Source organism: Triturus cristatus, chromosome 5_1 (assembly GCF_964204655.1).
Source record: "Triturus cristatus chromosome 5_1, aTriCri1.1, whole genome shotgun sequence".
Taxonomy (NCBI): domain Eukaryota; kingdom Metazoa; phylum Chordata; class Amphibia; order Caudata; family Salamandridae; genus Triturus; species Triturus cristatus.
The window spans coordinates 924,076,846-924,101,735 of record NC_140587.1 but is presented as its reverse complement, the minus strand read 5'-3'; the positions used below and the strand labels follow the sequence as shown (position 1 = coordinate 924,101,735).

Sequence of the window (24,890 nt, the reverse complement as noted above, 5' to 3'; positions counted from 1 at the left end):
CACCATGCTCTAACCAACTGAGCTAACAGGCCGCTGTTTGTGCTGGGCTGGGGGACAAGCATATGAAGAATTGCTAATGCCAGTGAACCCCAGATAGTTTGAAAGCTTATTTTCAGCTGTTTACCCATAAGGTATATTTATATATTATCGACATGAAGAAACAAATATCACAAAAAAATCAATACAAATGAGATTTTCATTCTTAGTGTTAAAACTTAGAACCATTAATGTATGTTCTATGTGGTTTAGCAATAAATAACAGTTCATCATCTATATTAAATTAATTCATCTACTCATTCTATCAGCTCCTGCTCAAAGGAAATATAGAGATAAACATCAGACAGAAGAAAATGCTTGTAATAAATGAGAGATTTAGTTACTTAGTGTTAGAACTTACAACCATTAATGGATGTTCAAGGCACTTTAACATTAATATATAATTCCACATCTATATCAAATTGATTCAACTAATGATTCTAGCAGCTCTTGCTCCAAAGAGATATACAGTTAACAAAGAGACACAAGAAAAAGCATCTTTTTTTTAACACAGAAACTTGGCCTGTACAGGGATCGAACCTGTGACCTTGGCGTTATTAGCACCACGCTCTAACCAACTGAGCTAACAGGCCGCCGTTCGTGCTGGCCTGGGGGACAAGCATATGAAGAATTGCTAATGTCAGTGAACCCCAGATAGTTTGAAAGCTTATTTTCAGCTGTTTACCCATAAGGTATATTTATATATTATCGACATGAAGAAACAAATATCACAAAAAAATCAATACAAATGAGATTTTCATTCTTAGTGTTAAAACTTAGAACCATTAATGTATTTTCTATGTGGTTTAGCAATAAATAACAGTTTATCATCTATATTAAATTAATTCATCTACTCATTCTATCAGCTTCTGCTCAAAGGAAATATAGAGATAAACATCAGACAGAAGAAAATGCTTGTAATAAATGAGAGATTTAGTTACTTAGTGTTAGAACTTACAACCATTAATGGATGTTCAAGGCACTTTAACATTAATATATAATTCCACATCTATATCAAATTGATTCAACTAATGATTCTAGCAGCTCTTGCTCCAAAGAGATATACAGATAACAAAGAGACAGAAGAAAAAGAATCTTTTATTTAACACAGAAACTTGGCCTGTACAGGGATCGAACCTGTGACCTTGGCGTTATTAGCACCACGCTCTAACCAACTGAGCTAACAGGCCGCTGTTCATGCTGGGCTGGGGGACAAGCATATGAAGAATTGGTAATGTCAGTGAACCCCAGATAGTTTGAAAGCTTATTTTCAGCTGTTTACCCATAAGGTATATTTATATATTATCGACATGAAGAAACAAATATCACAAAAAAATCAATACAAATGAGATTTTCATTCTTAGTGTTAAAACTTAGAACCATTAATGTATTTTCCATGTGGTTTAGCAATAAATAACAGTTCATCATCTATATTAAATTAATTCATCTACTCATTCTATCAGCTTCTGCTCAAAGGAAATATAGATTTAAACAAGATACAGAAGAAAATGCATTTATTTCAACATTAAAGCAGCGTTAAGTGTTTGCTTGGAGAGTGGTAGAAAGTATGTTCTTGGCATTTTTAACTTCATGTTCTAACAGAATCAGATAATAGGCTTACTATATTTATAGCATACTACTGAAGAAATAACAGATGATGAAGTGCTACTGATTGTTAACCCGAGATAGATGGAAATCTTATATTCAGCTGTTTACATTCATGGTGTCTTTAAGCATTATCAAAAAATCAAAACTAGACTTTCCTAAATTACTTGTAATAAATGGGAGATTAATTACTTAGTGTTAGAACTTTGAACCATTAATGGATGTTCAAGGCACTTTAACATTAATATATAATTCCACATCTATATCAAATTGATTCAACTAATCATTCTAGCAGCTCTTGCTCCAAAGAGATATACAGATAACAAAGAGACACAAGAAAAAGCATCTTTTATTGACCACAGAAACTTGGCCTGTACAGGGATCGAACCTGTGACCTTGGCGTTATTGGCACCACGCTCTAACCAACTGAGCTAACAGGCCGCCGTTCGTGCTGGGCTGGGGGACACGCATATGAAGAATTGCTAATGTCAGTGAACCCCAGATAGTTTGAAAGCTTATTTTCAGCTGTTTACCCATAAGGTATATTTATATATTATCGACATGAAGAAACAAATATCACAAAAAAATCAATACAAATGAGATTTTCAATCTTAGTGTTAAAACTTAGAACCATTAATGTATTTTCCATGTGGTTTAGCAATACATAACAGTTCATCATCTATATTAAATTAATTCATCTACTCATTCTATCAGCTCCTGCTCAAAGGAAATATAGAGATAAACATCAGACAGAAGAAAATGCTTGTAATAAATGAGAGATTTAGTTACTTAGTGTTAGAACTTACAACCATTAATGGATGTTCAAGGCACTTTAACATTAATATATAATTCCACATCTATATCAAATTGATTCAACTACTAGCAGCTCTTGCTCCAAAGAGATATACAGTTAACAAAGAGACACAAGAAAAAGCATCTTTTTTTTAACACAGAAACTTGGCCTGTACAGGGATCGAACCTGTGACCTTGGTGTTATTAGCACCACGCTCTAACCAACTGAGCTAACAGGCCGCCGTTCGTGCTGTGCTGGGGGACAAGCATATGCAGAACTGCTAATGTCAGTGAACCCCAGATAGTTTGAAAGCTTATTTTCAGCTGTTTACCCATAAGGTATATTTATATATTATCGACATGAAGAAACAAATATCACAAAAAAATCAATACAAATGAGATTTTCATTCTTAGTGTTAAAACTTAGAACCATTAATGTATGTTCTATGTGGTTTAGCAATAAATAACAGTTCATCATCTATATTAAATTAATTCATCTACTCATTCTATCAGCTCCTGCTCAAAGGAAATATAGAGATAAACATCAGACAGAAGAAAATGCTTGTAATAAATGAGAGATTTAGTTACTTAGTGTTAGAACTTACAACCATTAATGGAAGTTCAAGGCACTTTAACATTAATATATAATTCCACATCTATATCAAATTGATTCAACTAATGATTCTAGCAGCTCTTGCTCCAAAGAGATATACAGTTAACAAAGAGACACAAGAAAAAGCATCTTTTTTTTAACACAGAAACTTGGCCTGTACAGGGATCGAACCTGTGACCTTGGCGTTATTAACACCACGCTCTAACCAACTGAGCTAACAGGCCGCCGTTCGTGCTGGGCTGGGGGACAAGCATATGAAGAATTGCTAATGTCAGTGAACCCCAGATAGTTTGAAAGCTTATTTTCAGCTGTTTACCCATAAGGTATATTTATATATTATCGACATGAAGAAACAAATATCACAAAAAAATCAATACAAATGAGATTTTCATTCTTAGTGTTAAAACTTAGAACCATTAATCTATTTTCTATGTGGTTTAGCAATAAATAACAGTTTATCATCTATATTAAATTAATTCATCTACTCATTCTATCAGCTTCTGCTCAAAGGAAATATAGAGATAAACATCAGACAGAAGGAAATGCTTGTAATAAATGAGAGATTTAGTTACTTAGTGTTAGAACTTACAACCATTAATGGATGTTCAAGGCACTTTAACATTAATATATAATTCCACATCTATATCAAATTGATTCAACTAATGATTCTAGCAGCTCTTGCTCCAAAGAGATATACAGTTAACAAAGAGACACAAGAAAAAGCATCTTTTTTTTAACACAGAAACTTGGCCTGTACAGGGATCGAACCTGTGACCTTGGCGTTATTAGCACCACGCTCTAACCAACTGAGCTAACAGGCCGCCGTTCGTGCTGGGCTGGGGGACAAGCATATGAAGAACTGCTAATGTCAGTGAACCCCAGATAGTTTGAAAGCTTATTTTCAGCTGTTTACCCATAAGGTATATTTATATATTATCGACATGAAGAAACAAATATCACAAAAAAATCAATACAAATGAGATTTTCATTCTTAGTGTTAAAACTTAGAACCATTAATGTATTTTCCATGTGGTTTAGCAATAAATAACAGTTCATCATCTATATTAAATTAATTCATCTACTCATTCTATCAGCTTCTGCTCAAAGGAAATATAGATTTAAACAAGATACAGAAGAAAATGCATTTATTTCAACATTAAAGCAGCGTTAAGTGTTTGCTTGGAGAGTGGTAGAAAGTATGTTCTTGGCATTTTTAACTTCATGTTCTAACAGAATCAGATAATAGGCTTACTATATTTATAGCATACTACTGAAGAAATAACAGATGATGAAGTGCTACTGATTGTTAATCCGAGATAGATGGAAATCTTATATTCAGCTGTTTACATTCATGGTGTCTTTAAGCATTATCAAAAAATCAAAACTAGACTTTCCTAAATTACTTGTAATAAATGGCAGATTAATTACTTAGTGTTAGAACTTTGAACCATTAATGGATGTTCAAGGCACTTTAACATTAATATATAATTCCACATCTATATCAAATTGATTCAACTAATCATTCTAGCAGCTCTTGCTCCAAAGAGATATACAGATAACAAAGAGACAGAAGAAAAAGCATCTTTTATTGAACACAGAAACTTGGCCTGTACAGGGATCGAACCTGTGACCTTGGCGTTATTAGCACCACGCTCTAACCAACTGAGCTAACAGGCCGCCGTTCGTGCTGGGCTGGGGGACAAGCATATGAAGAATTGCTAATGTCAGTGAACCCCAGATAGTTTGAAAGCTTATTTTCAGCTCTTTACCCATAAGGTATATTTATATATTATCGACATGAAGAAACAAATATCACAAAAAAATCAATACAAATGAGATTTTCAATCTTAGTGTTAAAACTTAGAACCATTAATGTATTTTCCATGTGGTTTAGCAATAAATAACAGTTCATCATCTATATTAAATTAATTCATCTACTCATTCTATCAGCTCCTGCTCAAAGAAAATATAGAGATAAACATCAGACAGAAGAAAATGCTTGTAATAAATGAGAGATTTAGTTACTTAGTGTTAGAACTTACAACCATTAATGGATGTTCAAGGCACTTTAACATTAATATATAATTCCACATCTATATCAAATTGATTCAACTAATGATTCTAGCAGCTCTTGCTCCAAAGAGATATACAGATAACAAAGAGACAGAAGAAAAAGCTTCTTTTATTTAACACAGAAACTTGGCCTGTACAGGGATCGAACCTGTGACATTGGCGTTATTAGCACCACGCTCTAACCAACTGAGCTAACAGGACGCCGTTCGTGCTGGGCTGGGGGACAAGCATATGAAGAATTGCGAATGTCAGTGAACCCCAGATAGTTTGAAAGCTTATTTTCAGCTGTTTACCCATAAGGTATATTTATGTATTATCGACATGAAGAAACAAATATCACAAAAAAATCAATACAAATGAGATTTTCATTCTTAGTGTTAAAACTTAGAACCATTAATGTATGTTCTATGTGGTTTAGCAATAAATAACAGTTCATTATCTATATTAAATTAATTCATCTACTCATTCTATCAGCTCCTGCTCAAAGGAAATATAGAGATAAACATCAGACAGAAGAAAATGCTTGTAATAAATGAGAGATTTAGTTACTTAGTGTTAGAACTTACAACCATTAATGGATGTTCAAGGCACTTTAACATTAATATATAATTCCACATCTATATCAAATTGATTCAACTAATGATTCTAGCAGCTCTTGCTCCAAAGAGATATACAGTTAACAAAGAGACACAAGAAAAAGCATCTTTTTTTTAACACAGAAACTTGGCCTGTACAGGGATCGAACCTGTGACCTTGGCGTTATTAGCACCACGCTCTAACCAACTGAGCTAACAGGCCGCTGTTCGTGCTGGGCTGGGGGACAAGTATATGAAGAATTGCTAATGTCAGTGAACCCCAGATAGTTTGAAAGCTTATTTTCAGCTGTTTACCCATAAGGTATATTTATATATTATCGACATGAAGAAACAAATATCACAAAAAAATCAATACAAATGAGATTTTCATTCTTAGTGTTAAAACTTAGAACCATTAATGTATTTTCTATGTGGTTTAGCAATAAATAACAGTTTATCATCTATATTAAATTAATTCATCTACTCATTCTATCAGCTTCTGCTCAAAGGAAATATAGAGATAAACATCAGACAGAAGAAAATGCTTGTAATAAATGAGAGATTTAGTTACTTAGTGTTAGAACTTACAACCATTAATGGATGTTCAAGGCACTTTAACATTAATATATAATTCCACATCTATATCAAATTGATTCAACTAATGATTCTAGCAGCTCTTGCTCCAAAGAGATATACAGATAACAAAGAGACAGAAGAAAAAGCATCTTTTATTTAACACAGAAACTTGGCCTGTACAGGGATCGAACCTGTGACCTTGGCGTTATTAGCACCACGCTCTAACCAACTGAGCTAACAGGCCGCTGTTCGTGCTGGGCTGGGGGACAAGCATATGAAGAACTGCTAATGTCAGTGAACCCCAGATAGTTTGAAAGCTTATTTTCAGCTGTTTACCCATAAGGTATATTTATATATTATCGACATGAAGAAACAAATATCACAAAAAAATCAATACAAATGAGATTTTCATTCTTAGTGTTAAAACTTAGAACCATTAATGTATTTTCCATGTGGTTTAGCAATAAATAACAGTTCATCATCTATATTAAATTAATTCATCTACTCATTCTATCAGCTTCTGCTCAAAGGAAATATAGATTTAAACAAGATACAGAAGAAAATGCATTTATTTCAACATTAAAGCAGCGTTAAGTGTTTGCTTGGAGAGTGGTAGAAAGTATGTTCTTGGCATTTTTAACTTCATGTTCTAACAGAATCAGATAATAGGCTTACTATATTTATAGCATACTACTGAAGAAATAACAGATGATGAAGTGCTACTGATTGTTAATCCGAGATAGATGGAAATCTTATATTCAGCTGTTTACATTCATGGTGTCTTTAAGCATTATCAAAAAATCAAAACTAGACTTTCCTAAATTACTTGTAATAAATGGCAGATTAATTACTTAGTGTTAGAACTTTGAACCATTAATGGATGTTCAAGGCACTTTAACATTAATATATAATTCCACATCTATATCAAATTGATTCAACTAATGATTCTAGCAGCTCTTGCTCCAAAGAGATATACAGATAACAAAGAGACAGAAGAAAAAGCTTCTTTTATTTAACACAGAAACTTGGCCTGTACAGGGATCGAACCTGTGACATTGGCGTTATTAGCACCACGCTCTAACCAACTGAGCTAACAGGCCGCTGTTCGTGCTGGGCTGGGGGACAAGCATATGAAGAATTGCTAATGTCAGTGAACCCCAGATAGTTTGAAAGCTTATTTTCAGCTGTTTACCCATAAGGTATATTTATGTATTATCGACATGAAGAAACAAATATCACAAAAAAATCAATACAAATGAGATTTTCATTCTTAGTGTTAAAACTTAGAACCATTAATGTATTTTCCATGTGGTTTAGCAATAAATAACAGTTCATCATCTATATTAAATTAATTCATCTACTCATTCTATCAGCTTCTGCTCAAAGGAAATATAGATTTAAACAAGATACAGAAGAAAATGCATTTATTTCAACATTAAAGCAGCGTTAAGTGTTTGCTTGGAGAGTGGTAGAAAGTATGTTCTTGGCATTTTTAACTTCATGTTCTAACAGAATCAGATAATAGGCTTACTATATTTATAGCATACTACTGAAGAAATAACAGATGATGAAGTGCTACTGATTGTTAATCCGAGATAGATGGAAATCTTATATTCAGCTGTTTACATTCATGGTGTCTTTAAGCATTATCAAAAAATCAAAACTAGACTTTCCTAAATTACTTGTAATAAATGGCAGATTAATTACTTAGTGTTAGAACTTTGAACCATTAATGGATGTTCAAGGCACTTTAACATTAATATATAATTCCACATCTATATCAAATTGATTCAACTAATCATTCTAGCAGCTCTTGCTCCAAAGAGATATACAGATAACAAAGAGACAGAAGAAAAAGCATCTTTTATTGAACACAGAAACTTGGCCTGTACAGGGATCGAACCTGTGACCTTGGTGTTATTAGCACCACGCTCTAACCAACTGAGCTAACAGGCCGCCGCTCGTGCTGGGCTGGGGGACAAGTATATGAAGAATTGCTAATGTCAGTGAACCCCAGATAGTTTGAAAGCTTATTTTCAGCTGTTTACCCATAAGGTATATTTATATATTATCGACATGAAGAAACAAATATCACAAAAAAATCAATACAAATGAGATTTTCATTCTTAGTGTTAAAACTTAGAACCATTAATGTATTTTCTATGTGGTTTAGCAATAAATAACAGTTTATCATCTATATTAAATTAATTCATCTACTCATTCTATCAGCTTCTGCTCAAAGGAAATATAGAGATAAACATCAGACAGAAGAAAATGCTTGTAATAAATGAGAGATTTAGTTACTTAGTGTTAGAACTTACAACCATTAATGGATGTTCAAGGCACTTTAACATTAATATATAATTCCACATCTATATCAAATTGATTCAACTAATGATTCTAGCAGCTCTTGCTCCAAAGAGATATACAGATAACAAAGAGACAGAAGAAAAAGCATCTTTTATTTAACACAGAAACTTGGCCTGTACAGGGATCGAACCTGTGACCTTGGCGTTATTAGCACCACGCTCTAACCAACTGAGCTAACAGGCCGCTGTTCGTGCTGGGCTGGGGGACAAGCATATGAAGAACTGCTAATGTCAGTGAACCCCAGATAGTTTGAAAGCTTATTTTCAGCTGTTTACCCATAAGGTATATTTATATATTATCGACATGAAGAAACAAATATCACAAAAAAATCAATACAAATGAGATTTTCATTCTTAGTGTTAAAACTTAGAACCATTAATGTATTTTCCATGTGGTTTAGCAATAAATAACAGTTCATCATCTATATTAAATTAATTCATCTACTCATTCTATCAGCTTCTGCTCAAAGGAAATATAGATTTAAACAAGATACAGAAGAAAATGCATTTATTTCAACATTAAAGCAGCGTTAAGTGTTTGCTTGGAGAGTGGTAGAAAGTATGTTCTTGGCATTTTTAACTTCATGTTCTAACAGAATCAGATAATAGGCTTACTATATTTATAGCATACTACTGAAGAAATAACAGATGATGAAGTGCTACTGATTGTTAATCCGAGATAGATGGAAATCTTATATTCAGCTGTTTACATTCATGGTGTCTTTAAGCATTATCAAAAAATCAAAACTAGACTTTCCTAAATTACTTGTAATAAATGGCAGATTAATTACTTAGTGTTAGAACTTTGAACCATTAATGGATGTTCAAGGCACTTTAACATTAATATATAATTCCACATCTATATCAAATTGATTCAACTAATCATTCTAGCAGCTCTTGCTCCAAAGAGATATACAGATAACAAAGAGACACAAGAAAAAGCATCTTTTATTGAACACAGAAACTTGGCCTGTACAGGGATCGAACCTGTGACCTTGGCGTTATTAGCACCACGCTCTAACCAACTGAGCTAACAGGCCGCCGTTCGTGCTGGGCTGGGGGACAAGCATATGAAGAATTGCTAATGTCAGTGAACCCCAGATAGTTTGAAAGCTTATTTTCAGCTCTTTACCCATAAGGTATATTTATATATTATCGACATGAAGAAACAAATATCACAAAAAAATCAATACAAATGAGATTTTCAATCTTAGTGTTAAAACTTAGAACCATTAATGTATTTTCCATGTGGTTTAGCAATAAATAACAGTTCATCATCTATATTAAATTAATTCATCTACTCATTCTATCAGCTCCTGCTCAAAGAAAATATAGAGATAAACATCAGACAGAAGAAAATGCTTGTAATAAATGAGAGATTTAGTTACTTAGTGTTAGAACTTACAACCATTAATGGATGTTCAAGGCACTTTAACATTAATATATAATTCCACATCTATATCAAATTGATTCAACTAATGATTCTAGCAGCTCTTGCTCCAAAGAGATATACAGATAACAAAGAGACAGAAGAAAAAGCTTCTTTTATTTAACACAGAAACTTGGCCTGTACAGGGATCGAACCTGTGACATTGGCGTTATTAGCACCACGCTCTAACCAACTGAGCTAACAGGCCGCCGTTCGTGCTGGGCTGGGGGACAAGCATATGAAGAATTGCTAATGTCAGTGAACCCCAGATAGTTTGAAAGCTTATTTTCAGCTGTTTACCCATAAGGTATATTTATGTATTATCGACATGAAGAAACAAATATCACAAAAAAATCAATACAAATGAGATTTTCAATCTTAGTGTTAAAACTTAGAACCATTAATGTATTTTCCATGTGGTTTAGCAATAAATAACAGTTCATCATCTATATTAAATTAATTCATCTACTCATTCTATCAGCTTCTGCTCAAAGGAAATATAGATTTAAACAAGATACAGAAGAAAATGCATCTATTTCAACATTAAAGCAGCGTTAAGTGTTTTCTTGGAGAGTGGTAGAAAGTATGTTCTTGGCATTTTTAACTTCATGTTCTAACAGAATCAGATAATAGGCTTACTATATTTATAGCATACTACTGAAGAAATAACAGATGATGAAGTGCTACTGATTGTTAACCCGAGATAGATGGAAAGCTTATTTTCAGCTGTTTACCCATAAGGTATATTTATATATTGTCGACATGAAGAAACAAATATCACAAAAAAATCAATACAAATGAGATTTTCATTCTTAGTGTTAAAACTTAGAACCATTAATGTATTTTCTATGTGGTTTAGCAATAAATAACAGTTTATCATCTATATTAAATTAATTCATCTACTCATTCTATCAGCTTCTGCTCAAAGGAAATATAGAGATAAACATCAGACAGAAGGAAATGCTTGTAATAAATGAGAGATTTAGTTACTTAGTGTTAGAACTTACAACCATTAATGGATGTTCAAGGCACTTTAACATTAATATATAATTCCACATCTATATCAAATTGATTCAACTAATGATTCTAGCAGCTCTTGCTCCAAAGAGATATACAGATAACAAAGAGACAGAAGAAAAAGCATCTTTTATTTTACACAGAAACTTGGCCTGTACAGGGATCGAACCTGTGACCTTGGCGTTATTAGCACCACGCTCTAACCAACTGAGCTAACAGGCCGCTGTTCGTGCTGGGCTGGGGGACAAGCATATGAAGAACTGCTAATGTCAGTGAACCCCAGATAGTTTGAAAGCTTATTTTCAGCTGTTTACCCATAAGGTATATTTATATATTATCGACATGAAGAAACAAATATCACAAAAAAATCAATACAAATGAGATTTTCATTCTTAGTGTTAAAACTTAGAACCATTAATGTATGTTCTATGTGGTTTAGCAATAAATAACAGTTCATCATCTATATTAAATTAATTCATCTACTCATTCTATCAGCTTCTGCTCAAAGGAAATATAGATTTAAACAAGATACAGAAGAAAATGCATTTATTTCAACATTAAAGCAGCGTTAAGTGTTTGCTTGGAGAGTGGTAGAAAGTATGTTCTTGGCATTTTTAACTTCATGTTCTAACAGAATCAGATAATAGGCTTACTATATTTATAGCATACTACTGAAGAAATAACAGATGATGAAGTGCTACTGATTGTTAATCCGAGATAGATGGAAATCTTATATTCAGCTGTTTACATTCATGGTGTCTTTAAGCATTATCAAAAAATCAAAACTAGACTTTCCTTAATTACTTGTAATAAATGGGAGATTAATTACTTAGTGTTAGAACTTTGAACCATTAATGGATGTTCAAGGCACTTTAACATTAATATATAATTCCACATCTATATCAAATTGATTCAACTAATCATTCTAGCAGCTCTTGCTCCAAAGAGATATACAGATAACAAAGAGACACAAGAAAAAGCATCTTTTATTTAACACAGAAACTTGGCCTGTACAGGGATCGAACCTGTGACCTTGGCGTTATTAGCACCACGCTCTAACCAACTGAGCTAACAGGCCGCTGTTCGTGCTGGGCTGGGGGACAAGCATATGAAGAATTGCGAATGTCAGTGAACCCCAGATAGTTTGAAAGCTTATTTTCAGCTGTTTACCCATAAGGTATATTTATATATTATCGACATGAAGAAACAAATATCACAAAAAAATCAATACAAATGAGATTTTCATTCTTAGTGTTAAAACTTAGAACCATTAATGTATTTTCCATGTGGTTTAGCAATAAATAACAGTTCATCATCTATATTAAATTAATTCATCTACTCATTCTATCAGCTTCTGCTCAAAGGAAATATAGATTTAAACAAGATACAGAAGAAAATGCATTTATTTCAACATTAAAGCAGCGTTAAGTGTTTGCTTGGAGAGTGGTAGAAAGTATGTTCTTGGCATTTTTAACTTCATGTTCTAACAGAATCAGATAATAGGCTTACTATATTTATAGCATACTACTGAAGTAAATAATAGATGATGAAGTGCTACTGATTGTTAATCCGAGATAGATGGAAATCTTATATTCAGCTGTTTACATTCATGGTGTCTTTAAGCATTATCAAAAAATCAAAACTAGACTTTCCTTAATTACTTGTAATAAATGGGAGATTAATTACTTAGTGTTAGAACTTTGAACCATTAATGGATGTTCAAGGCACTTTAACATTAATATATAATTCCACATCTATATCAAATTGATTCAACTAATCATTCTAGCAGCTCTTGCTCCAAAGAGATATACAGATAACAAAGAGACACAAGAAAAAGCATCTTTTATTTAACACAGAAACTTGGCCTGTACAGGGATCGAACCTGTGACCTTGGCGTTATTAGCACCACGCTCTAACCAACTGAGCTAACAGGCCGCTGTTCGTGCTGGGCTGGGGGACAAGCATATGAAGAATTGCGAATGTCAGTGAACCCCAGATAGTTTGAAAGCTTATTTTCAGCTGTTTACCCATAAGGTATATTTATATATTATCGACATGAAGAAACAAATATCACAAAAAAATCAATACAAATGAGATTTTCAATCTTAGTGTTAAAACTTAGAACCATTAATGTATTTTCCATGTGGTTTAGCAATAAATAACAGTTCATCATCTATATTAAATTAATTCATCTACTCATTCTATCAGCTCCTGCTCAAAGGAAATATAGAGATAAACATCAGACAGAAGAAAATGCTTGTAATGAATGAGAGATTTAGTTACTTAGTGTTAGAACTTACAACCATTAATGGATGTTCAAGGCACTTTAACATTAATATATAATTCCACATCTATATCAAATTGATTCAACTACTAGCAGCTCTTGCTCCAAAGAGATATACAGTTAACAAAGAGACACAAGAAAAAGCATCTTTTTTTTAACACAGAAACTTGGCCTGTACAGGGATCGAACCTGTGACCTTGGCGTTATTAGCACCACGCTCTAACCAACTGAGCTAACAGGCCGCCGTTCGTTCTGTGCTGGGGGACAAGCATATGCAGAACTGCTAATGTCAGTGAACCCCAGATAGTTTGAAAGCTTATTTTCAGCTGTTTACCCATAAGGTATATTTATATATTATCGACATGAAGAAACAAATATCACAAAAAAATCAATACAAATGAGATTTTCATTCTTAGTGTTAAAACTTAGAACCATTAATGTATGTTCTATGTGGTTTAGCAATAAATAACAGTTCATCATCTATATTAAATTAATTCATCTACTCATTCTATCAGCTCCTGCTCAAAGGAAATATAGAGATAAACATCAGACAGAAGAAAATGCTTGTAATAAATGAGAGATTTAGTTACTTAGTGTTAGAACTTACAACCATTAATGGATGTTCAAGGCACTTTAACATTAATATATAATTCCACATCTATATCAAATTGATTCAACTAATGATTCTAGCAGCTCTTGCTCCAAAGAGATATACAGTTAACAAAGAGACACAAGAAAAAGCATCTTTTTTTTAACACAGAAACTTGGCCTGTACAGGGATCGAACCTGTGACCTTGGCGTTATTAGCACCACGCTCTAACCAACTGAGCTAACAGGCCGCCGTTCGTGCTGGGCTGGGGGACAAGCATATGAAGAATTGCTAATGTCAGTGAACCCCAGATAGTTTGAAAGCTTATTTTCAGTTGTTTACTAGGCCTGGGCGGTAAATTCCGTTCCGCTCGCGGAATTTGCGTAATTTGCGTAATTTCGCGTTCCACGGAGAACGCGAAATTGCTCAAAAGTCTGCTTTCTGCGATTTCGCGAAATTTTTGCTTGTTCGCGTTCTCAAAATGCGTGTTCGCGAGATATTTCTCCCCGAGCACGCAAACAGCAATTGTGAACAGGAAAAAAGCATCGCGAACAAGCAATTCCGCGTGTTCGCGGAATTTCTGCGTGTTCGCGGAGATTTTTACCGTTTCGCGGAGATTTGCGTAACGCAATTACGCAAATTCCGCCCACCCCTATTGTTTACCCATAAGGTATATTTATATATTATCGACATGAAGAAACAAATATCACAAAAAAATCAATACAAATGAGATTTTCATTCTTAGTGTTAAAACTTAGAACCATTAATGTATTTTCTATGTGGTTTAGCAATAAATAACAGTTTATCATCTATATTAAATTAATTCATCTACTCATTCTATCAGCTTCTGCTCAAAGGAAATATAGAGATAAACATCAGACAGAAGAAAATGCTTGTAATAAATGAGAGATTTAGTTACTTAGTGTTAGAACTTACAACCATTAATGGATGTTCAAGGCACTTTAACATTAATATATAATTCCACATCTATATCAAATTGATTCAACTAATGATTCTAGCAGCTCTTGCTCCAAAGAGATATACAGATAACAAAGAGACAGAAGAAAAAGCATCTTTTATTTAACACAGAAACTTGGCCTGTACAGGGATCGAACCTGTGACCTTGGCGTTATTAGCACCACGCTCTAACCAACTGAGCTAACAGGCCGCTGTTCGTGCTGGGCTGGGGGACAAGCATATGAAGAACTGCTAATGTCAGTGAACCCCAGATAGTTTGAAAGCTTATTTTCAGCTGTTTACCCATAAGGTATATTTATATATTATCGACATGAAGAAACAAATATCACAAAAAAATCAATACAAATGAGATTTTCATTCTTAGTGTTAAAACTTAGAACCATTAATGTATTTTCCATGTGGTTTAGCAATAAATAACAGTTCATCATCTATATTAAATTAATTCATCTACTCATTCTATCAGCTTCTGCTCAAAGGAAATATAGATTTAAACAAGATACAGAAGAAAATGCATTTATTTCAACATTAAAGCAGCGTTAAGTGTTTGCTTGGAGAGTGGTAGAAAGTATGTTCTTGGCATTTTTAACTTCATGTTCTAACAGAATCAGATAATAGGCTTACTATATTTATAGCATACTACTGAAGAAATAACAGATGATGAAGTGCTACTGATTGTTAATCCGAGATAGATGGAAATCTTATATTCAGCTGTTTACATTCATGGTGTCTTTAAGCATTATCAAAAAATCAAAACTAGACTTTCCTAAATTACTTGTAATAAATGGGAGATTAATTATTTGGTGTTAGAACTTTGAACCATTAATGGATGTTCAAGGCACTTTAACATTAATATATAATTCCACATCTATATCAAATTGATTCAACTAATCATTCTAGCAGCTCTTGCTCCAAAGAGATATACAGATAACAAAGAGACACAAGAAAAAGCATCTTTTATTGAACACAGAAACTTGGCCTGTACAGGGATCGAACCTGTGACCTTGGCGTTATTAGCACCACGCTCTAACCAACTGAGCTAACAGGCTGCCGTTCGTGCTGGGCTGGGGGACAAGCATATGAAGAATTGCTAATGTCAGTGAACCCCAGATAGTTTGAAAGCTTATTTTCAGCTCTTTACCCATAAGGTATATTTATGTATTATCGACATGAAGAAACAAATATCACAAAAAAATCAATACAAATGAGATTTTCAATCTTAGTGTTAAAACTTAGAACCATTAATGTATTTTCCATGTGGTTTAGCAATAAATAACAGTTCATCATCTATATTAAATTAATTCATCTACTCATTCTATCAGCTTCTGCTCAAAGGAAATATAGATTTAAACAAGATACAGAAGAAAATGCATCTATTTCAACATTAAAGCAGCGTTAAGTGTTTTCTTGGAGAGTGGTAGAAAGTATGTTCTTGGCATTTTTAACTTCATGTTCTAACAGAATCAGATAATAGGCTTACTATATTTATAGCATACTACTGAAGAAATAACAGATGATGAAGTGCTACTGATTGTTAACCCGAGATAGATGGAAATCTTATATTCAGCTGTTTACATTCATGGTGTCTTTAAGCATTATCAAAAAATCAAAACTAGACTTTCCTAAATTACTTGTAATAAATGGGAGATTAATTACTTAGTGTTAGAACTTTGAACCATTAATGGATGTTCAAGGCACTTTAACATTAATATGTAATTCCACATCTATATAAAATGTATTAATCGAATCTTTCTAGCAGCTCTTGCTCCAAAGAGGTATACAGTTAACAATGAGAGATAAGAAAAAGCTTTCTTTTAACTCAGACACCTGGCATGTACAGGGATCGAACCTGTGACCTTGGCATTATTAGCACCACGCTCTAACCAACTGAGCTAACAGGCCACTGTGTGCACAGTCATGGGGGACAAGCATATGAAGAATTGCTAATGTCAGTGAACCCCAGATAGTTTGAAAGCTTATTTTCAGCTGTTTACACATAAGGTATATTTATATATTATCGACATGAAGAAACAAATATCACAAAAAAATCAATACAAATGAGATTTTCATTCTTAGTGTTAAAACTTAGAACCATTAATGTATGTTCTATGTGGTTTAGCAATAAATAACAGTTCATCATCTATATTAAATTAATTCATCTACTCATTCTATCAGCTCCTGCTCAAAGGAAATATAGAGCTAAACATCAGACAGAAGAAAATGCTTGTAATAAATGAGAGATTTAGTTACTTAGTGTTAGAACTTACAACCATTAATGGATGTTCAAGGCACTTTAACATTAATATATAATTCCACATCTATATCAAATTGATTCAACTAATGATTCTAGCAGCTCTTGCTCCAAAGAGATATACAGTTAACAAAGAGACACAAGAAAAAGCATCTTTTTTTTAACACAGAAACTTGGCCTGTACAGGGATCGAACCTGTGACCTTGGCGTTATTAGCACCATGCTCTAACCAACTGAGCTAACAGGCCGCTGTTCGTGCTGGGCTGGGGGACAAGCATATGAAGAATTGCTAATGCCAGTGAACCCCAGATAGTTTGAAAGCTTATTTTCAGCTGTTTACCCATAAGGTATATTTATATATTATCGACATGAAGAAACAAATATCACAAAAAAATCAATACAAATGAGATTTTCATTCTTAGTGTTAAAACTTAGAACCATTAATGTATGTTCTATGTGGTTTAGCAATAAATAACAGTTCATCATCTATATTAAATTAATTCATCTACTCATTCTATCAGCTCCTGCTCAAAGGAAATATAGAGATAAACATCAGACAGAAGAAAATGCTTGTAATAAATGAGAGATTTAGTTACTTAGTGTTAGAACTTACAACCATTAATGGATGTTCAAGGCACTTTAACATTAATATATAATTCCACATCTATATCAAATTGATTCAACTAATGATTCTAGCAGCTCTTGCTCCAAAGAGATATACAGTTAACAAAGAGACACAAGAAAAAGCATCTTTTTTTTAACACAGAAACTTGGCCTGTACAGGGATCGAACCTGTGACCTTGGCGTTATTAGCACCACGCTCTAACCAACTGAGCTAACAGGCCGCCGTTCGTGCTGGCCTGGGGGACAAGCATATGAAGAATTGCGAATGTCAGTGAAGCCCAGATAGTTTGAAAGCTTATTTTCAGCTGTTTACCCATAAGGTATATTTATATATTATCGACATGAAGAAACAAATATCACAAAAAAATCAATACAAATGAGATTTTCATTCTTAGTGTTAAAACTTAGAACCATTAATGTATTTTCTATGTGGTTTAGCAATAAATAACAGTTTATCATCTATATTAAATTAATTCATCTACTCATTCTATCAGCTTCTGCTCAAAGGAAATATAGAGATAAACATCAGACAGAAGAAAATGCTTGTAATAAATGAGAGATTTAGTTACTTAGTGTTAGAACTTACAACCATTAATGGATGTTCAAGGCACTTTAACATTAATATATAATTCCACATCTATATCAAATTGATTCAACTAATGATTCTAGCAGCTCTTGCTCCAAAGAGATATACAGATAACAAAGAGACAGAAGAAAAAGCATCTTTTATTTAACACAGAAACTTGGCCTGTACAGGGATCGAACCTGTGACCTTGGCGTTATTAGCACCACGCTCTAACCAACTGAGCTAACAGGCCGCTGTTCATGCTGGGCTGGGGGACAAGCATATGAAGAATTGGTAATGTCAGTGAACCCCAGATAGTTTGAAAGCTTATTTTCAGCTGTTTACCCATAAGGTATATTTATATATTATCGACATGAAGAAACAAATATCACAAAAAAATCAATACAAATGAGATTTTCATTCTTAGTGTTAAAACTTAGAACCATTAATGTATTTTCCATGTGGTTTAGCAATAAATAACAGTTCATCATCTATATTAAATTAATTCATCTACTCATTCTATCAGCTTCTGCTCAAAGGAAATATAGATTTAAACAAGATACAGAAGAAAATGCATTTATTTCAACATTAAAGCAGCGTTAAGTGTTTGCTTGGAGAGTGGTAGAAAGTATGTTCTTGGCATTTTTAACTTCATGTTCTAACAGAATCAGATAATAGGCTTACTATATTTATAGCATACTACTGAAGAAATAACAGATGATGAAGTGCTACTGATTGTTAACCCGAGATAGATGGAAATCTTATATTCAGCTGTTTACATTCATGGTGTCTTTAAGCATTATCAAAAAATCAAAACTAGACTTTCCTAAATTACTTGTAATAAATGGGAGATTAATTACTTAGTGTTAGAACTTTGAACCATTAATGGATGTTCAAGGCACTTTAACATTAATATATAATTCCACATCTATATCAAATTGATTCAACTAATCATTCTAGCAGCTCTTGCTCCAAAGAGATATACAGATAACAAAGAGACACAAGAAAAAGCATCTTTTATTGACCACAGAAACTTGGCCTGTACAGGGATCGAACCTGTGACCTTGGCGTTATTGGCACCACGCTCTAACCAACTGAGCTAACAGGCCGCCGTTCGTGCTGGGCTGGGGGACACGCATATGAAGAATTGCTAATGTCAGTGAACCCCAGATAGTTTGAAAGCTTATTTTCAGCTGTTTACCCATAAGGTATATTTATATATTATCGACATGAAGAAACAAATATCACAAAAAAATCAATACAAATGAGATTTTCAATCTTAGTGTTAAAACTTAGAACCATTAATGTATTTTCCATGTGGTTTAGCAATAAATAACAGTTCATCATCTATATTAAATTAATTCATCTACTCATTCTATCAGCTCCTGCTCAAAGGAAATATAGAGATAAACATCAGACAGAAGAAAATGCTTGTAATAAATGAGAGATTTAGTTACTTAGTGTTAGAACTTACAACCATTAATGGATGTTCAAGGCACTTTAACATTAATATATAATTCCACATCTATATCAAATTGATTCAACTACTAGCAGCTCTTGCTCCAAAGAGATATACAGTTAACAAAGAGACACAAGAAAAAGCATCTATTTTTTAACACAGAAACTTGGCCTGTACAGGGATCGAACCTGTGACCTTGGCGTTATTAGCACCACGCTCTAACCAACTGAGCTAACAGGCCGCCGTTCGTGCTTTGCTGGGGGACAAGCATATGCAGAACTGCTAATGTCAGTGAACCCCAGATAGTTTGAAAGCTTATTTTCAGCTGTTTACCCATAAGGTATATTTATATATTATCGACATGAAGAAACAAATATCACAAAAAAATCAATACAAATGAGATTTTCATTCTTAGTGTTAAAACTTAGAACCATTAATGTATGTTCTATGTGGTTTAGCAATAAATAACAGTTCATCATCTATATTAAATTAATTCATCTACTCATTCTATCAGCTCCTGCTCAAAGGAAATATAGAGATAAACATCAGACAGAAGAAAATGCTTGTAATAAATGAGAGATTTAGTTACTTAGTGTTAGAACTTACAACCATTAATGGAAGTTCAAGGCACTTTAACATTAATATATAATTCCACATCTATATCAAATTGATTCAACTAATGATTCTAGCAGCTCTTGCTCCAAAGAGATATACAGTTAACAAAGAGACACAAGAAAAAGCATCTTTTTTTTAACACAGAAACTTGGCCTGTACAGGGATCGAACCTGTGACCTTGGCGTTATTGACACCACGCTCTAACCAACTGAGCTAACAGGCCGCCGTTTGTGCTGGGCTGGGGGACAAGCATATGAAGAATTGCTAATGTCAGTGAACCCCAGATAGTTTGAAAGCTTATTTTCAGCTGTTTACCCATAAGGTATATTTATATATTATCGACATGAAGAAACAAATATCACAAAAAAATCAATACAAATGAGATTTTCATTCTTAGTGTTAAAACTTAGAACCATTAATGTATTTTCTATGTGGTTTAGCAATAAATAACAGTTTATCATCTATATTAAATTAATTCATCTACTCATTCTATCAGCTTCTGCTCAAAGGAAATATAGAGATAAACATCAGACAGAAGGAAATTCTTGTAATAAATGAGAGATTTAGTTACTTAGTGTTAGAACTTACAACCATTAATGGATGTTCAAGGCACTTTAACATTAATATATAATTCCACATCTATATCAAATTGATTCAACTAATGATTCTAGCAGCTCTTGCTCCAAAGAGATATACAGATAACAAAGAGACAGAAGAAAAAGCATCTTTTATTTAACACAGAAACTTGGCCTGTACAGGGATCGAACCTGTGACCTTGGCGTTATTAGCACCAGGCTCTAACCAACTGAGCTAACAGGCCGCTGTTCGTGCTGGGCTGGGGGACAAGCATATGAAGAACTGCTAATGTCAGTGAACCCCAGATAGTTTGAAAGCTTATTTTCAGCTGTTTACCCATAAGGTATATTTATATATTATCGACATGAAGAAACAAATATCACAAAAAAATCAATACAAATGAGATTTTCATTCTTAGTGTTAAAACTTAGAACCATTAATGTATTTTCCATGTGGTTTAGCAATAAATAACAGTTCATCATCTATATTAAATTAATTCATCTACTCATTCTATCAGCTTCTGCTCAAAGGAAATATAGATTTAAACAAGATACAGAAGAAAATGCATTTATTTCAACATTAAAGCAGCGTTAAGTGTTTGCTTGGAGAGTGGTAGAAAGTATGTTCTTGGCATTTTTAACTTCATGTTCTAACAGAATCAGATAATAGGCTTACTATATTTATAGCATACTACTGAAGAAATAACAGATGATGAAGTGCTACTGATTGTTAACCCGAGATAGATGGAAATCTTATATTCAGCTGTTTACATTCATGGTGTCTTTAAGCATTATCAAAAAATCAAAACTAGACTTTCCTAAATTACTTGTAATAAATGGGAGATTAATTATTTGGTGTTAGAACTTTGAACCATTAATGGATGTTCAAGGCACTTTAACATTAATATATAATTCCACATCTATATCAAATTGATTCAACTAATCATTCTAGCAGCTCTTGCTCCAAAGAGATATACAGATAACAAAGAGACACAAGAAAAAGCATCTTTTATTGACCACAGAAACTTGGCCTGTACAGGGATCGAACCTGTGACCTTGGCGTTATTGGCACCACGCTCTAACCAACTGAGCTAACAGGCCGCCGTTCGTGCTGTGCTGGGGGACAAGCATATGCAGAACTGCTAATGTCAGTGAACCCCAGATAGTTTGAAAGCTTATTTTCAGCTGTTTACCCATAAGGTATATTTATATATTATCGACATGAAGAAACAAATATCACAAAAAAATCAATACAAATGAGATTTTCAATCTTAGTGTTAAAACTTAGAACCATTAATGTATTTTCCATGTGGTTTAGCAATAAATAACAGTTCATCATCTATATTAAATTAATTCATCTACTCATTCTATCAGCTCCTGCTCAAAGGAAATATAGAGATAAACATCAGACAGAAGAAAATGCTTGTAATAAATGAGAGATTTAGTTACTTAGTGTTAGAACTTACAACCATTAATGGATGTTCAAGGCACTTTAACATTAATATATAATTCCACATCTATATCAAATTGATTCAACTACTAGCAGCTCTTGCTCCAAAGAGATATACAGTTAACAAAGAGACACAAGAAAAAGCATCTTTTTTTTAACACAGAAACTTGGCCTGTACAGGGATCGAACCTGTGACCTTGGCGTTATTAGCACCACGCTCTAACCAACTGAGCTAACAGGCCGCCGTTCGTGCTGTGCTGGGGGACAAGCATATGCAGAACTGCTAATGTCAGTGAACCCCAGATAGTTTGAAAGCTTATTTTCAGCTGTTTACCCATAAGGTATATTTATATATTATCGACATGAAGAAACAAATATCACAAAAAAATCAATACAAATGAGATTTTCATTCTTAGTGTTAAAACTTAGAACCATTAATGTATGTTCTATGTGGTTTAGCAATAAATAACAGTTCATCATCTATATTAAATTAATTCATCTACTCATTCTATCAGCTCCTGCTCAAAGGAAATATAGAGATAAACATCAGACAGAAGAAAATGCTTGTAATAAATGCGAGATTTAGTTACTTAGTGTTAGAACTTACAACCATTAATGGAAGTTCAAGGCACTTTAACATTAATATATAATTCCACATCTATATCAAATTGATTCAACTAATGATTCTAGCAGCTCTTGCTCCAAAGAGATATACAGTTAACAAAGAGACACAAGAAAAAGCATCTTTTTTTTAACACAGAAACTTGGCCTGTACAGGGATCGAACCTGTGACCTTGGCGTTATTAACACCACGCTCTAACCAACTGAGCTAACAGGCCGCCGTTTGTGCTGGGCTGGGGGACAAGCATATGAAGAATTGCTAATGTCAGTGAACCCCAGATAGTTTGAAAGCTTATTTTCAGCTGTTTACCCATAAGGTATATTTATATATTATCGACATGAAGAAACAAATATCACAAAAAAATCAATACAAATGAGATTTTCATTCTTAGTGTTAAAACTTAGAACCATTAATGTATTTTCTATGTGGTTTAGCAATAAATAACAGTTTATCATCTATATTAAATTAATTCATCTACTCATTCTATCAGCTTCTGCTCAAAGGAAATATAGAGATAAACATCAGACAGAAGGAAATGCTTGTAATAAATGAGAGATTTAGTTACTTAGTGTTAGAACTTACAACCATTAATGGATGTTCAAGGCACTTTAACATTAATATATAATTCCACATCTATATCAAATTGATTCAACTAATGATTCTAGCAGCTCTTGCTCCAAAGAGATATACAGATAACAAAGAGACAGAAGAAAAAGCATCTTTTATTTTACACAGAAACTTGGCCTGTACAGGGATCGAACCTGTGACCTTGGCGTTATTAGCACCACGCTCTAACCAACAGAGCTAACAGGCCGCTGTTCGTGCTGGGCTGGGGGACAAGCATATGAAGAACTGCGAATGTCAGTGAACCCCAGATAGTTTGAAAGCTTATTTTCAGCTGTTTACCCATAAGGTATATTTATATATTATCGACATGAAGAAACAAATATCACAAAAAAATCAATACAAATGAGATTTTCATTCTTAGTGTTAAAACTTAGAACCATTAATGTATGTTCTATGTGGTTTAGCAATAAATAACAGTTCATTATCTATATTAAATTAATTCATCTACTCATTCTATCAGCTCCTGCTCAAAGGAAATATAGAGATAAACATCAGACAGAAGAAAATGCTTGTAATAAATGAGAGATTTAGTTACTTAGTGTTAGAACTTACAACCATTAATGGATGTTCAAGGCACTTTAACATTAATATATAATTCCACATCTATATCAAATTGATTCAACTACTAGCAGCTCTTGCTCCAAAGAGATATACAGTTAACAAAGAGACACAAGAAAAAGCATCTTTTTTTTAACACAGAAACTTGGCCTGTACAGGGATCGAACCTGTGACCTTGGCGTTATTAGCACCACGCTCTAACCAACTGAGCTAACAGGCCGCCGTTCGTGCTGTGCTGGGGGACAAGCATATGCAGAACTGCTAATGTCAGTGAACCCCAGATAGTTTGAAAGCTTATTTTCAGCTGTTTACCCATAAGGTATATTTATATATTATCGACATGAAGAAACAAATATCACAAAAAAATCAATACAAATGAGATTTTCATTCTTAGTGTTAAAACTTAGAACCATTAATGTATGTTCTATGTGGTTTAGCAATAAATAACAGTTCATCATCTATATTAAATTAATTCATCTACTCATTCTATCAGCTCCTGCTCAAAGGAAATATAGAGATAAACATCAGACAGAAGAAAATGCTTGTAATAAATGAGAGATTTAGTTACTTAGTGTTAGAACTTACAACCATTAATGGAAGTTCAAGGCACT

The 24,890-nt window shown here is 33.4% G+C and overlaps 19 non-coding genes across 19 annotated transcripts; all 19 read right to left on the bottom strand.

The window, feature by feature from the left end:
- Nucleotides 1-555: 555 nt before the first annotated feature.
- On the bottom strand, nt 556-629 carry TRNAI-AAU (transfer RNA isoleucine (anticodon AAU)). The gene has a single exon. It is a non-coding gene; the product is annotated as a tRNA-Ile (tRNA).
- A 523-nt stretch (nt 630-1,152) lies between these two features.
- Nucleotides 1,153-1,226, bottom strand: TRNAI-AAU (transfer RNA isoleucine (anticodon AAU)). The gene has a single exon. It is a non-coding gene; the product is annotated as a tRNA-Ile (tRNA).
- Nucleotides 1,227-3,793: 2,567 nt separating this feature from the next.
- Nucleotides 3,794-3,867, bottom strand: TRNAI-AAU (transfer RNA isoleucine (anticodon AAU)). Its single transcript has one exon. It is a non-coding gene; the product is annotated as a tRNA-Ile (tRNA).
- Nucleotides 3,868-4,649: 782 nt separating this feature from the next.
- Nucleotides 4,650-4,723, bottom strand: TRNAI-AAU (transfer RNA isoleucine (anticodon AAU)). The gene has a single exon. It is a non-coding gene; the product is annotated as a tRNA-Ile (tRNA).
- Nucleotides 4,724-5,843: 1,120 nt separating this feature from the next.
- TRNAI-AAU (transfer RNA isoleucine (anticodon AAU)) lies at nt 5,844-5,917 on the bottom strand. The gene has a single exon. It is a non-coding gene; the product is annotated as a tRNA-Ile (tRNA).
- Nucleotides 5,918-6,440: 523 nt separating this feature from the next.
- Nucleotides 6,441-6,514, bottom strand: TRNAI-AAU (transfer RNA isoleucine (anticodon AAU)). Its single transcript has one exon. It is a non-coding gene; the product is annotated as a tRNA-Ile (tRNA).
- Nucleotides 6,515-8,749: 2,235 nt separating this feature from the next.
- On the bottom strand, nt 8,750-8,823 carry TRNAI-AAU (transfer RNA isoleucine (anticodon AAU)). The gene has a single exon. It is a non-coding gene; the product is annotated as a tRNA-Ile (tRNA).
- A 782-nt stretch (nt 8,824-9,605) lies between these two features.
- TRNAI-AAU (transfer RNA isoleucine (anticodon AAU)) lies at nt 9,606-9,679 on the bottom strand. Its single transcript has one exon. It is a non-coding gene; the product is annotated as a tRNA-Ile (tRNA).
- A 1,554-nt stretch (nt 9,680-11,233) lies between these two features.
- On the bottom strand, nt 11,234-11,307 carry TRNAI-AAU (transfer RNA isoleucine (anticodon AAU)). The gene has a single exon. It is a non-coding gene; the product is annotated as a tRNA-Ile (tRNA).
- Nucleotides 11,308-12,089: 782 nt separating this feature from the next.
- On the bottom strand, nt 12,090-12,163 carry TRNAI-AAU (transfer RNA isoleucine (anticodon AAU)). The gene has a single exon. It is a non-coding gene; the product is annotated as a tRNA-Ile (tRNA).
- Nucleotides 12,164-12,946: 783 nt separating this feature from the next.
- On the bottom strand, nt 12,947-13,020 carry TRNAI-AAU (transfer RNA isoleucine (anticodon AAU)). Its single transcript has one exon. It is a non-coding gene; the product is annotated as a tRNA-Ile (tRNA).
- Nucleotides 13,021-13,537: 517 nt separating this feature from the next.
- On the bottom strand, nt 13,538-13,611 carry TRNAI-AAU (transfer RNA isoleucine (anticodon AAU)). The gene has a single exon. It is a non-coding gene; the product is annotated as a tRNA-Ile (tRNA).
- A 523-nt stretch (nt 13,612-14,134) lies between these two features.
- On the bottom strand, nt 14,135-14,208 carry TRNAI-AAU (transfer RNA isoleucine (anticodon AAU)). Its single transcript has one exon. It is a non-coding gene; the product is annotated as a tRNA-Ile (tRNA).
- Nucleotides 14,209-15,052: 844 nt separating this feature from the next.
- On the bottom strand, nt 15,053-15,126 carry TRNAI-AAU (transfer RNA isoleucine (anticodon AAU)). Its single transcript has one exon. It is a non-coding gene; the product is annotated as a tRNA-Ile (tRNA).
- Nucleotides 15,127-17,955: 2,829 nt separating this feature from the next.
- TRNAI-AAU (transfer RNA isoleucine (anticodon AAU)) lies at nt 17,956-18,029 on the bottom strand. Its single transcript has one exon. It is a non-coding gene; the product is annotated as a tRNA-Ile (tRNA).
- Nucleotides 18,030-18,552: 523 nt separating this feature from the next.
- Nucleotides 18,553-18,626, bottom strand: TRNAI-AAU (transfer RNA isoleucine (anticodon AAU)). The gene has a single exon. It is a non-coding gene; the product is annotated as a tRNA-Ile (tRNA).
- A 1,373-nt stretch (nt 18,627-19,999) lies between these two features.
- TRNAI-AAU (transfer RNA isoleucine (anticodon AAU)) lies at nt 20,000-20,073 on the bottom strand. Its single transcript has one exon. It is a non-coding gene; the product is annotated as a tRNA-Ile (tRNA).
- A 2,567-nt stretch (nt 20,074-22,640) lies between these two features.
- Nucleotides 22,641-22,714, bottom strand: TRNAI-AAU (transfer RNA isoleucine (anticodon AAU)). The gene has a single exon. It is a non-coding gene; the product is annotated as a tRNA-Ile (tRNA).
- A 1,711-nt stretch (nt 22,715-24,425) lies between these two features.
- TRNAI-AAU (transfer RNA isoleucine (anticodon AAU)) lies at nt 24,426-24,499 on the bottom strand. The gene has a single exon. It is a non-coding gene; the product is annotated as a tRNA-Ile (tRNA).
- Nucleotides 24,500-24,890: the final 391 nt, after the last annotated feature.